Here is a 13,530-nt window from a genome sequence, read left to right as displayed (position 1 = left end):
TTGACTAAGAAATCAGATTGAATGTGTCTGGGAATACGGTTTCACATTGTGCATAATCCTGGTTCTGCGACTGAAGAAAATCAATGAGGGTGAGGCATTGATCTCCTTGCAGAGTGCAAACGCAGTTAGCTCTGAAACACTCTGCTGGGGATTTTGTTATTCAAGTCATTCGATTGCTCAACATGTTTGCTAACCAAGTTCTTATCATGCAGCACCTTACTAGCCTAAGCTTAGCTTCAGTTATGTATATAGCAAAAAAAAAGGTCCCTTTTGGAAGAAGAAAAAGGCTTTGCATATGCACAGTGCTTCTACTACGTGTATGTTTGCTCAAGGCTAAACTGAAATGCCTTTTCTTCAATGACATTTCACAATGTCACCAAATATATGAAAGTCTCACAGAAGGATGTGCGAATATAAATTCTCTCTAGGACAATATTCTCTTCTGTTATGACGGATCTTATTTTAGTCTGCACTGGTTAGTCAATTTGCTTTGCTTTTTTCTTAGAGAAGGAATGTGACCAAGTATTTCCCAACGTGGCCAAAATATATATATTCATACCCATAGATACCTACGTAATTACAGGGAAGAGAAATGCATGTGCGTACACACATACATACACACACACACACACACACACACACACACACACAAACACTTCAGATAGCCAGAGAGATGTATTTTTTTTTTATTTATATCTGGACTGCATTTCATTCTTGTCAGCAAAAATATTTTCCTAACTTACAGCCTCCCAACTGCGGAAAATAAATCAAGCATTTTAAAAGTGATTGCAGATGATTCATTTAGCGCTGTCATAATATACTGTTTTCTTTAATGAAAATTTATATCATTTCCCCTGGAATAAAACTCAGTGAGATAAATTTTTACTGAAAGATGCAAAGGAAACTGATACTTTCTGTGGTAAACACTGTCTGGTACTTGACAATAAACAGGACCCTGACCTGCTGAAGTACTCTGACATTATTTAGTACATCTACTCTGAGCTAAGATTTTCCATGTTATTGCCATCGTACAAACATGTGTGGCTGAACCAGGTGGCATTTGTATTAAGACATAACACTTGCAGATCACCATTAAGCTGCTACTATATAAAGCCGTTTCTCAGATTAAGATAGTCAATTCTGCTTTTAGAGCGTACTAAGAACAGACAGCAGCTCTGGTAACGGAAAGGAAAAAACACTCTCCAGTGTTACTGTTGTTCGAGTATTCAAAATTTAGAAAGAGGAAATATTACCTGAAATATTAGAGGTAGATGAAAGCAGCACTCTGCAAAGCGTTATCTAACGAACTAATAAATATACTTATTACCCTTAAATTTATACTCATTATATTTATGTTTACTTACTATGACCATACGCTTGGTGTACTTACAGTATTAAACAAACAAACAAACAAAAAAACCAGGAGAGTTTCAAACGAGACGTTTCCTTTGGCCAGTCAGTGTTATACCAGGAGCAGCTGAAGTTCCCAAGACAGCCTTCTATATTTAAGCAAAGAGCTGCTTTGTATGAGATACAATAAATCACCAAAAGCATCATGCAGAACTCAACTGATGCTGGAACATGCGATACCAATTGAGCAGCAGTACAAAATTAATAGCTGAGGTTTTCATCTGTCTTTTGTATCAGTGGATTGAATCCACTCACTTAAAAATTGTGAATAATTTGAGAAATTTTGATGTTGCATAATTATGTACTTCATCACAATGGCATGTAAATATAATAAATATAATGTCTGCCATGTGTATAGCATTGCCTTTCAGAAGTCTTCAAAGCACATACCACAAAATATGAATGGTACAATGTGAATGAATAAAACAGACTGCTTCTTATTCCTTTTTGTTTGTAACCCTGGATCAGGATGAAAAAGAAATTCCTAAAACCCTTAAAAGCATCCAAATTAAATGAGTGTTTTCTTTTATGCCCACTGACTTAATTGTATGCATCCAGTCATTCAAAATTTGGCCTCACAAAACTCACCATGATGGGATCTTCTTCAACAGTGGAGTGATAGATAACCTAAGCTGATTTTAACTACTTGTTTTAAATAACACATTTAAAGCGAAACATAAGACACCCAATCCCAGGGCAACCTCATTCAGCCACATGACTTCAACTATGACTCCACCACCTCTTGTCACTGTTGAACCTCCAGCTGTGACTTCAAATAACAAGATATGGATGAACTAAGCGAATCTCTACCTGGCAAAGTAGAACATCATCTTTTTGTCCTCCCTTGTCTGTTACTGCTGGCATTCAATCACTTATTACTTTCCCTGTCCTTTGGACTTGCAAATCGACATTTTCATTTTTGCCTTTTCCCTAAATTCATGGATACTGTGGGAACATCCCATCACAACATCTCTAAAATCCATTAATTTTATTTCTACAATTGAAACGCCAGTGCAGATTCATATTACGTTTCCCTGTGAATATTAAATTTCCAGAGAGGAGAATGAATGGTTCCTCGCTATCTGCATTTCACTCAAAATAAAAAAAATTATTTAGCCCACTGTTTCAACTACGTGGAGCTTAACACATCCCTATATAGAAACTCTTAATCCTTTTCTTCAAGGACAACTTACTTACATTTCAGTTACTGTCTTTTTCCACTCTTCCATAACTTCATCAAATCCCCTTTCACATCTGGTTTACCTTTCTTGTCTATGTACCAACAGCAAGAAACTACTATAGCCCTGAAGAGTGGGACATAACCATGCTCCCCCCGCCCCCCAACAGGCACCTAGCTAAAGCATATTTTGTCCACAGACACGGAAAATATAGTTAGTTTCTTTGAGAAGTGTGCGAAACTCAGACAGTAAAGATTAAAATCAGAGGAAAATAGAAAAATAGATCTATCCCTCCCCCTTGCTTTCCCTCAATAAACCCCTAAAAAAAATCACAAACCAACAAACTACAACTTCCAAAGAAATGCCGGCAATGACAAGAATGCTGAAGCTAAAATACAAACATGGAGAACACATTTCATAATATTATGTTTTCAAGCTTAAGTGAAGTTTTCAGAGGAGGCAATCACAAAGGTGAGTTTTAACTTTGTGGCTGTCTTTGGAAAGAGGAGGCTTCACAGGAGGATTTCTAGCAGTTCAAAGAACGTTTCAGAGACGTGTGGGGTCTCTCGTCTCTGAACGGCCTCCAGAGGAGCCCCGCTACTGCCGCGGCCCTGTAGCGGGATGCTGGGGGTAGGGAGCTCGCTAGGGTAAAGCCAGGCTTTGCGAGTACCCCCTTCTCGTTCACCCTCCTCAGCTTCGAAGCTGAAGTTGAAGTCAAAGTAAGTCTCTCTTTGTCGGCAGAACTGCTTTGCTCTTCCACATGTTTTTTTTAACTGTGCCACTGTCAACTCACCTCAAAATTAAGTAGGACAATGTGCTAATTTTGTTTAAAATAATAGTTAAAAAAAAGAGAGAATACATGCCATCTCAATATTCTCAGCATCCCTACTAGAGTGGTTTAATTATTAATTGTGAACAAAATATCTGATGACTGTAGTGTTTTTCTGTATGTGAATCATTTGTAAACTAATCCTGCTTTCCACAAGATATCTTTCTATGCATCTGTGCTGAATAGTTTATGCAAACAAATATTAGCCCATGGCTTGTTTGCAAACTGCTCACTTAAAATATTTGTTATTCATGGCAGACAACTGATCAGAGAGTTAACACTATTGATTTGGTCTCCTGATAGTACTTAACTTTTACAGCAACTACAATCAACACTCTATCATATGGGAGGTAGTGTGGGGGGTTGGGGGGAGAGGGAGGATGAGTAACCCAAATAAAACTAAAAAAAAAGCGGGGGAGAATTAGTCTATAGGAACACAGTATGTTGACTTTAAAAACAAAGGTGAATGTGGAATGGAATTTTAAATATTATACTGTTTTTAAAAAAAACAGTATCACTAATCCACAACCCTGATAATCCACTGAAGTGTGACAGAATATACAGTTAATGACATTTTGAGTATAGATTTTCAAGTGAATTTCTCATATCCACTGAAATGCTAAAATTCTGGTTTGGGAATCAGAAACTTTCAGTAATCAGTTGGTGATTATCCAATTAGTCACAACTAATGACTAGCGCAAGCTATTTATACCAATGAAATGAACATATGCTATATAAATTCAAAAATACAACTATCCTGTACAGTTCTCCAATAATTTTTAATCCTTGTATTGAGAAACCAATTCACTTTCAATAATGGTAACTCATGTAATGTTACAGAACTATGTACTTACACAAGAGTTTAGTCTCTGGAAATGTTAATGAAACAAATGTAAATTTTAACTCGTCTAAGGCTGTATTAAGCAACAACACCGAACAAACAATGAGCCTTCAAAACTGTGAAAACACAAAACCCCACAGATTCTAGATTTTCTAATTATTTCATAATATATAGAGAGAACATTTTTTCACAAAAAAGTGAAGACATACAAAGCTATCTTTTGCCTGTAAAAGGAATTAAAGAAAGGCAGCTCAGAAATGGTTGCCAATATGGGAACGCTGCCCAGAGACCCAGACCCGACATCTGCTTACCGCCACTTTGGGAAGCCGGCTGCCACGCTGGGTTCAACCTCTTGTCAGGTCTCATCGCCACAACCTCAAGGAAAGAAAGAGTAGAGTCGGGACCTGATAATTTAGATCTTTTTTGTGAGTATATATTAATTATATTTTGTTTTTACATAAGACAGTGGTGATAATCTTCAGTGACATCTTCGGCTCTTTCCTTTTGTGAGGCATAGTGAATATTACCTTGAAGAAATACTATTGTGTAAAACTGAAAATCCGCAAGTTTCTGAGGGAGAATTCCAACATAATATGAATTCTGAGTGTTTGGGGCTTGAGAGAGCAGGAACTGGCAAAGAATAAGTTTCCTAGTATTAAAGCTGTAGAGCCACAATGGATGAGTCCTATCGCCATACAGACTATTTATCGGAAACAATGTCAAAGCATGTAATTTATTGTATGCATATGAATTACTAATTAAACCTGACATATTTATGCCGTTGTTTTGCAGCACAGCAACTGATTGCTTACATTTCTAACACTGAAAGAAAAAAACGCAGTATTTCCTTCTTGCAAATAAAATCAGAGCTTTGTGGTGAAGTGCGCAGTGCCCTTGCAGGAACTCAGTCAATGTCATATACTTAATCTAGACTTGAACTTCATGACTGTGCAGTCACCTGAAGTACACGCTTATAGACATAACAGGATTACAGGTCTAAATCTTATATATTGGTAGTTTTTGAACCTTCAGGGTGTTAGAGAAACATAAATATGCATCTCTGGGCAAACCCTCTGCCATAGCAGTCTTCCTCAGAACACAAAGGTTTGATCTGAGTCTGTGGTTCTTGCTGAGATATGCATTGCATCATTGTCTATTTTCAGCTTGTTACATTAATCAAAACCTATCCCATTTATTAAACTGCTTCCTGCAGCTCAGGCATTTGAAATTCAGAGTGCCAGCCAGCAGCTGCTAGGCACCGTGAAGGAAAGAGGTGGGGTAGATTCGAGTAATGTACAAATTGAATTTCAAGTGACTGAGCAGCCTCTTTATCTCTTGGTGACACAACCAGTGATTGTAACAGTATTCTTAAAGGAAATGAAACCTGGAGCCACGGTTCAATCATTGGGTAGTTACTGTAGCCCTTCCCAGCAGTCTTTCCGCAACTACTGATGAGTGTGACCTTTGCAAAAATGCACAAAGCCTTGATTTCTGCACGGTTAACCTTTACAAGCTGGAACCCTCCTGTGGAACCTAACCACAACAGAGCGATGCTTTGGAATAAAAACGCAGACACGTACATTTTATGAAAGAGCAAATTTCCAAAAAAAGGGAAAAAAAGAGAGAGGGAGAGAAAGAACACTTCGGATGGAGGCGTTTAACAGTTTTCCAAATATTCAATTACCACCATCACTGTTTTGATTGGTGCTTTTCATTCTTCTTACATTCCACAGATAACAGGCAATCCAAAAGTCTAGCACCAGAACTGCTCTTAAGAAGTCACTCAGCCAAGAAGCTGACAAAAATTCAGTATTAACACTGGGCGTTCCACTGAAACCACAATGATACAAGGACTGCACACCCAGGCAGGCTCTTACCTCTCCATCAGCGTCCCCTGTGCACCTGATGTCTCTGAAGGACTCCAGGAATCCAGATTTGCACATGAGAATAACTTTTAACGAGAGGGTGAACTACCAGTCTCCCATCCTTGCACTTCAAAACTTTAGCTCAGCCACGGGCACTGTTTTTATGAGGACTGCAGGAATCCACGTTGTCTCCAGCCAAGCGCGCGTGCTTCCAGCCTTCCTTCAAAGCTGCCTGAGAAAGCAAAAGTCTGTAAAAAGGCAAAATTCCAACAAATGCCAGGCAAATTATTGGCGAGCCTTTCAGTCATGCCACAGCCAGCTGGTAGAAAGAAAAAGAAAACTGGTGGAACGCTTTGCAAGAACCCTTTTAGAGGAATCTTGATATTTTGTTCCTGCTCCAGGCCTCTTTCTCAGTAACCCTGATGGTACCAATAGCCGTTTGGAAAGCTTTGAATGTATCTTAGAATAGCATGAAAGGCAAAGGAATAGTCTTCTATATTTTAATGAGTTTATGTTGATTTGTTTTCTTGAGCGTGTTTCTTTGCAGAAATGATCTTTGGAAAAAATATACTGTCCTGTTGAATGAAATTTCAGCTATTCAGGTACGTTAACCAAAGTTTCAGCGCAGCAGAGTGCAATCATTTTTACAAAATAGGCTACAAAACCTACAAAAATGTCATAAAAAAGCAAAACATTCCAAAAGAACAAGTCATTCTGATCTTTGGAGATGGGCCCAAACCAGCAAGTTCAGAATCAAACACAGTTTGTCTTGCCTCAGTACTGGGAAACTCAGACGCTGATTTGGAGCGCTCAGTGAGGTTCAAGGGTATTTGGAATTTATGTTTTAATTCATCATTCAAACTCAGGCTTTCTTTGCAGGCTTTTGTAACCCTTCAGTTTTTGCCTCTACCTCAGAACAGCTTAGACCAAGAGACTTACCATCTCGTACTTTGACATGCGATATTGCTTGCATAGAACAGTAAGAGAAAAATAAGGTGAAACGCCCTTTCTGAATAAGATATATTTCTTCCCCTCTTTTGGTTTCACCTCCTAATGTCTTGTCATATAAAAAGGAAAACACATTTTGATATTGCTTGCAATTAATACTTTTTATAATTCTAGTTAAATGGAACTATATATTATAGCAACTTTGCACCTTTTTTTTCAAAAAAAAAAAAGAAGAAAAAAAGAATCCTTACAGTATAAACAGTGCACTGATAGATTTGACTGTATGCCTTTTAGTCTGAGGTATAGAAGCCTTCTCTCACATTTTCTGTCTCAGCGTCCCTCCTTGTCATTCTGGTAGTTTGAAATTCTGGCCATTGTATTTTCTCACATCATTTCATTCGAGCCAAGTTATCAACTAAAATATTAAACATCGCAAGAGAATGAAAACGCGAGCAATACTAAAAACCGAGAAGGATTAACTGATGTAAGAGTGTCGCTAAAAGAGACCAAACTGAATAAATAACCACCTTGCAAAAGTCTTTTGCCTTTATTATCAATACTAGAAACTTCATCTTGGAAGGCCATTTATTAATTGCTGCAACTTGGTTTGCCTTGACAAACTGAAAACATGTCACAGATTTTTGCAAGGCATTTTGTAAAACTCTACATCTCCAAGATACATGGATAAGAACAACTTTATTCTAGCCTTCAAAGTGAAGCCACATGCTTGGACCTCAGCAGGAAAATGACTTTAATTCATTCTGGATGACCTTTTCATTGAAAAGCAAAACCTTGCCCTCAGGCTATTTAGAAAGGTTAGGTGTACTTTTTTCCTTTTACTATTATGAGGCATATATTTATTAGTTCTCTCTAGTGTTTTTCTCACACTAACTGCAGTTAGCCTTTAGAAAAACCAAACAGTTCCCACCTCCATCCCTACCCTTTCCCCTTTTGTAGATCACTAACTAGTTCCAGCCTCCTGCTTGCTAGATCTGAGTGTAAAAAATTTTATGTAAAAAACAGAGGAAAGGGAAAAGGATCAACATGATTAATACTATTCAGGAAACAATAGCTCATTAAATAGCCAGGCTTCCTATTCTTTAAAAATTGTTTTGGTTGTTTTAAATAGCCGATTTAAAGAAAAAAATCTCTAGTGAAATGGTATTAAATTTGCAGCTTTTCATCTCTGCCAATGTGGGATTGAATGTAGTATGGATATATGGAGTTAGCACCCAGGGGACAATGTTAATTACCAACTGAGGAAATCATGTCCTGTATGCAGATTGGTGAAAAGTCTTTATTAACTGCTAAGAAATAGTTAATTTGTCATTAGTCAGAACACTGAACCAGAGGCTGCTGCCTATGAACCATTGATTAAAGTTTATGGTAGCAATAACCTCACTGGAAAACATTTGTTACCATATTTAATGACCAGTTTTTAGACCATTAATCTTCCTTTGGAGGTCAGTCAACAAAATGGATGTCAGCTATTTGTAAAAAACAGTATCACTGATATTAATATCCAGATGCCTTGAGCATCAGACAAGTGTCTTAATACATAGAGTCTGTAGTGACTTGTATATTACTAACACCAAAAATGAGGGGAAAGGGCTTCCATTCCAAACAGACATCGCATGATATTATAAATAAAAAGCTATCATTTGGCCCTTAAACAGCACTTCTCCATCGAGTACGCAGGTTGTACACAAGTGGATTGTAATAGCCCCCTTCTAGAGAAGCACTGCGAGATGGGGGGAATTCGCAAGGGCGCACAAGATGTCTGCTTGATGGGCAAAGTCAAGGACAGTAGCCACTCTGAGAGTTACCACAGGGACAGCGTTGTAACCACTGGCTTGCCCACCTTCACGGTCACGCTTTGCCGACGATACCAATATAGACCTGCTCTGCCTGAAAGGCTAGTCCCCATTTCAGTTGGGAGTAGCAGGCAAACGGTCTATCTGCCAGTGCAGACACAGAGTACACCAAAGGAAAGCTGTAATTTCCGCTGGTGGCAATTAGTCAGTTGGAGATCATCTCAACCAAGCGCAGACCAATGCAGCAATTTTCTACTGTGGTAGCTGCAGCCCTTGCTCTTCCCTCACTGGCGCAGTGCTCGCACACACTAGTCCAGACAAGCCTAAGGTACAGAGCAAACCACTTGTGTGAGTAATTCCTTCTGCTGGGGTTTCTGCTTAGTTCCTTCCAGTCTGGGAAAAATAAAACAAAGGCTGCACTTATTCCGAAACCAGTCCAGCAACATTTCTCTCAGGAGTACTTCTAGAATATGAATGTGCCCCAGATTGCTGACTATACCCTCTAGAAATGTCTTGATTTGGTTAGTGTGTAGCGTGTGCTTCACTCTGGATGTCTGTAGTCTTTGGGCCAGTGCCCAAACCAAGAAGCAATGCTATTATTAGAAATCCCATTTGAAGGTTACAAAACATTGCAGGATTCTATTTTAGTGCAAACTCCACTGCGCTATGACCTATTGCAGCCAAAGCTGAAGAGCCTGCAATGGACAACTGATGTTTTTTGAGAAAGATTTTTCCCCTTGAAGAACCCAGTATAGCTTGGCTAAATATGCACAGTAGTTTGCACCTGAAAATGCTTCAGTGGTAGCATTTTTAGGCTGCAGATAAAATACAGACAGCCTTAGCTGTGCATAAGCACCTGCCAGAGTCCAAAGAACTTAACTAATGCAGCTTTACTATATATGATACCTTTGGGATCTCAGTAATGAAGTGACCCATCTTTAATAATTCTCCAAATCACAGTAATAAAATAACATTTTTGACCTAATCATTTAAGATAGTTATTCTTGAGTAGCAAAATAATAAACTGGGAACACGTGGGGTTGTTAGATCAATAACAATGGTAATGATGTAAAATGCATCAAACTGCAGAGCTCTGTTACGAGAGCAGTGGGTCCTCACAGCCAAGGAGTGCAGCTCTGTGGAATTCAACCACTCTCGACCGTTTCCCCTTCTGATGGCTATTTCAGAATTGTGGGAAATTTCATGTACATTTTACTTTTTTGAATATTCTTGGCCAGCTTCCATCCAGTAAACAAGCTGTGTTATTATCTGAATATTTAACTCAACCAAGCTCTCAACAGTAATAATTTAATGACTGAATTCCATATTGCCTTGGGAATACTTGTTACTGAAAGGCTACACTGTTGCTGCAATAAAGTAATTCCTCCTTATTGTTGTAACCATTTCAACAGGTTTTTTTTTTGCTTTGTTTTCATTTTGAGGTTTGTATTGTTTGCTTTCCCCATCCCTTATAGTATTGCCAAAAAAAAAGAAAGTGTGGTCCATTACACAATACAACACTCAACAACATTAATCTTGCAGCATGTGCGTGTGAATTAGGTACTCGAATTTCAGCAGACAAACTACTTTTGAGATAAACCCTGTCTAACAGAGGTGACTTCCTTGAAAACAGATATTCAGAAGATAATTACATCTTGGTTTAAAGTTCCTACAATTCCTTGTGAATTTGTCCTATGGCCCATTAATGAAATAATACTTAAGAATATTTGAGTTCCAATACGGACCTCGCACCTGACTGTGTTGAAGTAGAGTTTTAACCCCAAGTAAAATGTAGATGATAAGCACAGAAAATCCACCTATGCATAGTGCATGATGGTACTCATAGCAGGGACTTTGCAACACGCAAATGTTTCGCTACTGATGGCTTAAAAAGTACAACTTCCTTGGTGTGGGCACCACCACGGAGAGGTGAGAACGGCTGTGCAAATATAATGTTTCCCTACATTAGGTAGGGAATAAACTACACAGGCAGATGCAGTGTTTTTTTTACGGGTGTAAACAGAATCAGACACAAAGACTAATACCAATGTAACTATACTGGTAAAATGTTACACCACAACGGGATCAGCAACACTGTGCCTCGACGAGGCCTTACCCTTTAGTTCTTAATGAACTTTGATGCTCTCCTTCCTGAAAAACCTTTTAATGCTTTCTGTTGACTCCATATGGCACTCTGATGAGCTCACACTTCTTCTTAAGTACTTCTGTATCAGAAAACAAGAGCAAAGCTGAAACAAAGTGAGTCATCTGTTTTTGTCTTTGCTTTCACTGCATGAGATAATGTGGAGGTGTTAATTACAAGACTTCACTGAGTCTTGACTAATAACAGTGTGCAAACAAATGTATGTCAGACTCAGCTTCAGAAAGCTTCTACTAATAAGGTAAAACTAGCAATTACAGCTGACAATGAAGTCATACTTTTCCTTGAATATTCATTTATGAAGTTTTTGTTTGTAGACGTGCTTCTGTTTTCCTTAAGAAAACTAATAGAAACTGCTAGTCATTCATTAAAAATGACTTAAATATCATTTGGTGAGCCAGCACACTGGATTAATTCTCCTTTGTACTAATCCACTGACCCTTTGCATCAAAGGCAGAGAAGTAATGTTCTCTAAGATTCCCCAATCTGTGACCTTGGCATAATAGGAACAAATTGAATTCCCAGAAGAAGAAAAATGACAGTGACCATATAAAATCACTAACCGCTTGTCTGAAACACCATTCATTTCATTTAAATTCTACAGTGCAACTCCTTAGGTTACAAGAAGAACGAATATGATTAGCACACTAAACTTGGTCCTGTCACTTGGTCTAGGGCTTCCCCCCCCCCCCCCCTTCTTCTTAACAAAGCAGTTTTGACATGCCTCTTTAAGCACACAAGCTTCATGTTCCCATGCTGGATGAATGCATACCAGAAGGAAGCAGGCCGCACACTCAAATCTCTTTATGTGCTTGGATCCCAAAATAAAAACAATTGCAAGTTCAAACTCAGCCATGCTGTCTAATTCCATACCCATGGATTTATCTTTCCTCTAAAACTATTTAAAGATTATTCCAAATCTATTAAATGAAAGACAGATCATTTCAGTTCATTTGTATAGCACTTCTAGTGGAAAATACCATCCTAGAAAACCAGTCACTAGAAAATATTTCGTATGTAGTTGGCAAACTGATAACATAACTTTATAAAAAGAATATAAGGAAGTGAAAAAAATTATTCCATTTGGAAAGATCCTTCCTTTCATCACCAACCTCCTTTTTTTTCCTCTAAGTTATATAGTAACCCATTCCCAGTGTTAACATATGGTGAGTATGCACCACTGCAGAACATTGCTGAAACGGCGCTGAATACATGGTTGCTCTAGAGTATCTTTCCTCACTGCCCAGGTAATGTTTGGTTTCACATCATTTGATCACTTCCCAGATAACCTCCTGTTTTTCTAGGTCTATATGTCTACATCTATAGGTATCTATACATATATATGGATATTTATATATATGTATGTACAGACAGACACACATTATCAATCTCTCAAATCCTATGGCTCCTCTCCTAACTTTTTCCACATCAAATTCAAGGTTCTCGTGGGCCTGCTACTCTGGGAAGGGTAAGCAGAGATGAGGAGCCACCACATGCTGTCATTTCTGCTTCCCCTTGTACGTTGGCACCGGTGATAAGGACAGACCGCACTGACAAGCACAAATCTGCAAACCTCATGCAGAGACCTGGCAGTATGGTGGAGTCTCATCTCTTCTAGGGGAGGCTGAAGAACTGGAAGGCTAAACTTTTGGTAGCTACAGCTTCTACTTTAATTTAGAATGTATCTATAGAGATGGAGGTATTATAACACCTCTGTTACTTTCACAGCCCCAAACCACACTGATATGAAAACTTCTTCATACCTTCCATTTCTTTATCTGGTAATCAAAGCAAATATATTTGAAAATAAATAAGAATGATGTTAATGAATTCAAGATGAGGTTTGCAGTTAGAGGTAATAGCTTTTATTAGACCAATATAGTTGGAAAATTAGCAAATTTTTCATTCTGAAGTATTTTATTTGGTTGTGACATTAACCAAAGCTTTGAAACAATGATCGCATTCTTTAGATATTGTTCAGAGGCCATATCATACAATTACACCTTTAATAAAGAGAGCTGGTAAAAGTAGACTGTTTTATGCGTGCATATTTTATTTGTAAGTTTATGACTACTTACAGGCACTTCAATCACACAGATCTCATCTGCTTTCATAATGCTGAATCCACTGTAGACCTCTACTGCAAAATAGTTAAAAACAAACAGTTAAAGGGGAAAAAAATCAAGAGGAAAACTTTTGCTTTTAGTGAAACAGAATTTAATAAAAAGCATTTCTGTTAATTATTTCTTGCAGCAGGTATTGGCTGTCAAGGTAATGCATTACTACACCATTTGGAAAAAACTACAGTTCTAATTAGATGAGCAAATAAATGTTCTTTTCAATTTATTAATATAGCTGCAAGCCTTGTTGCAATTTATCTCTCATTTCTGAGACCAATCCATTGCAGGCTGGAAATCATTGTGGCGAAGTAACTGGCTTTAATAATGGATACAGGCAGTGAATTATTCATGCAGAGGGGAGCAA

The 13,530-nt window shown here is 38.1% G+C and overlaps 1 long non-coding RNA gene across 1 annotated transcript in view; it reads right to left on the bottom strand.

The window, feature by feature from the left end:
• Window positions 1-13,247, bottom strand: part of LOC135324962 (uncharacterized) — a 35,716-nt gene extending 22,469 nt beyond the window's left edge. The window contains exons 1-4 of the long non-coding RNA XR_010386180.1: window positions 13,125-13,247; window positions 11,002-11,110; window positions 6,136-6,355; window positions 4,570-4,633 (exon numbers count right to left, since the gene is read on the bottom strand). This is a non-coding gene — a long non-coding RNA (uncharacterized LOC135324962). The remainder of the gene's footprint in view (window positions 1-4,569; window positions 4,634-6,135; window positions 6,356-11,001; window positions 11,111-13,124) is intronic.
• Window positions 13,248-13,530: the final 283 nt, after the last annotated feature.

This window comes from Dromaius novaehollandiae, chromosome Z (genome assembly GCF_036370855.1).
Source record: "Dromaius novaehollandiae isolate bDroNov1 chromosome Z, bDroNov1.hap1, whole genome shotgun sequence".
Classification (NCBI taxonomy): domain Eukaryota; kingdom Metazoa; phylum Chordata; class Aves; order Casuariiformes; family Dromaiidae; genus Dromaius; species Dromaius novaehollandiae.
This window is presented reverse-complemented; position numbering and strand designations above follow the sequence as displayed.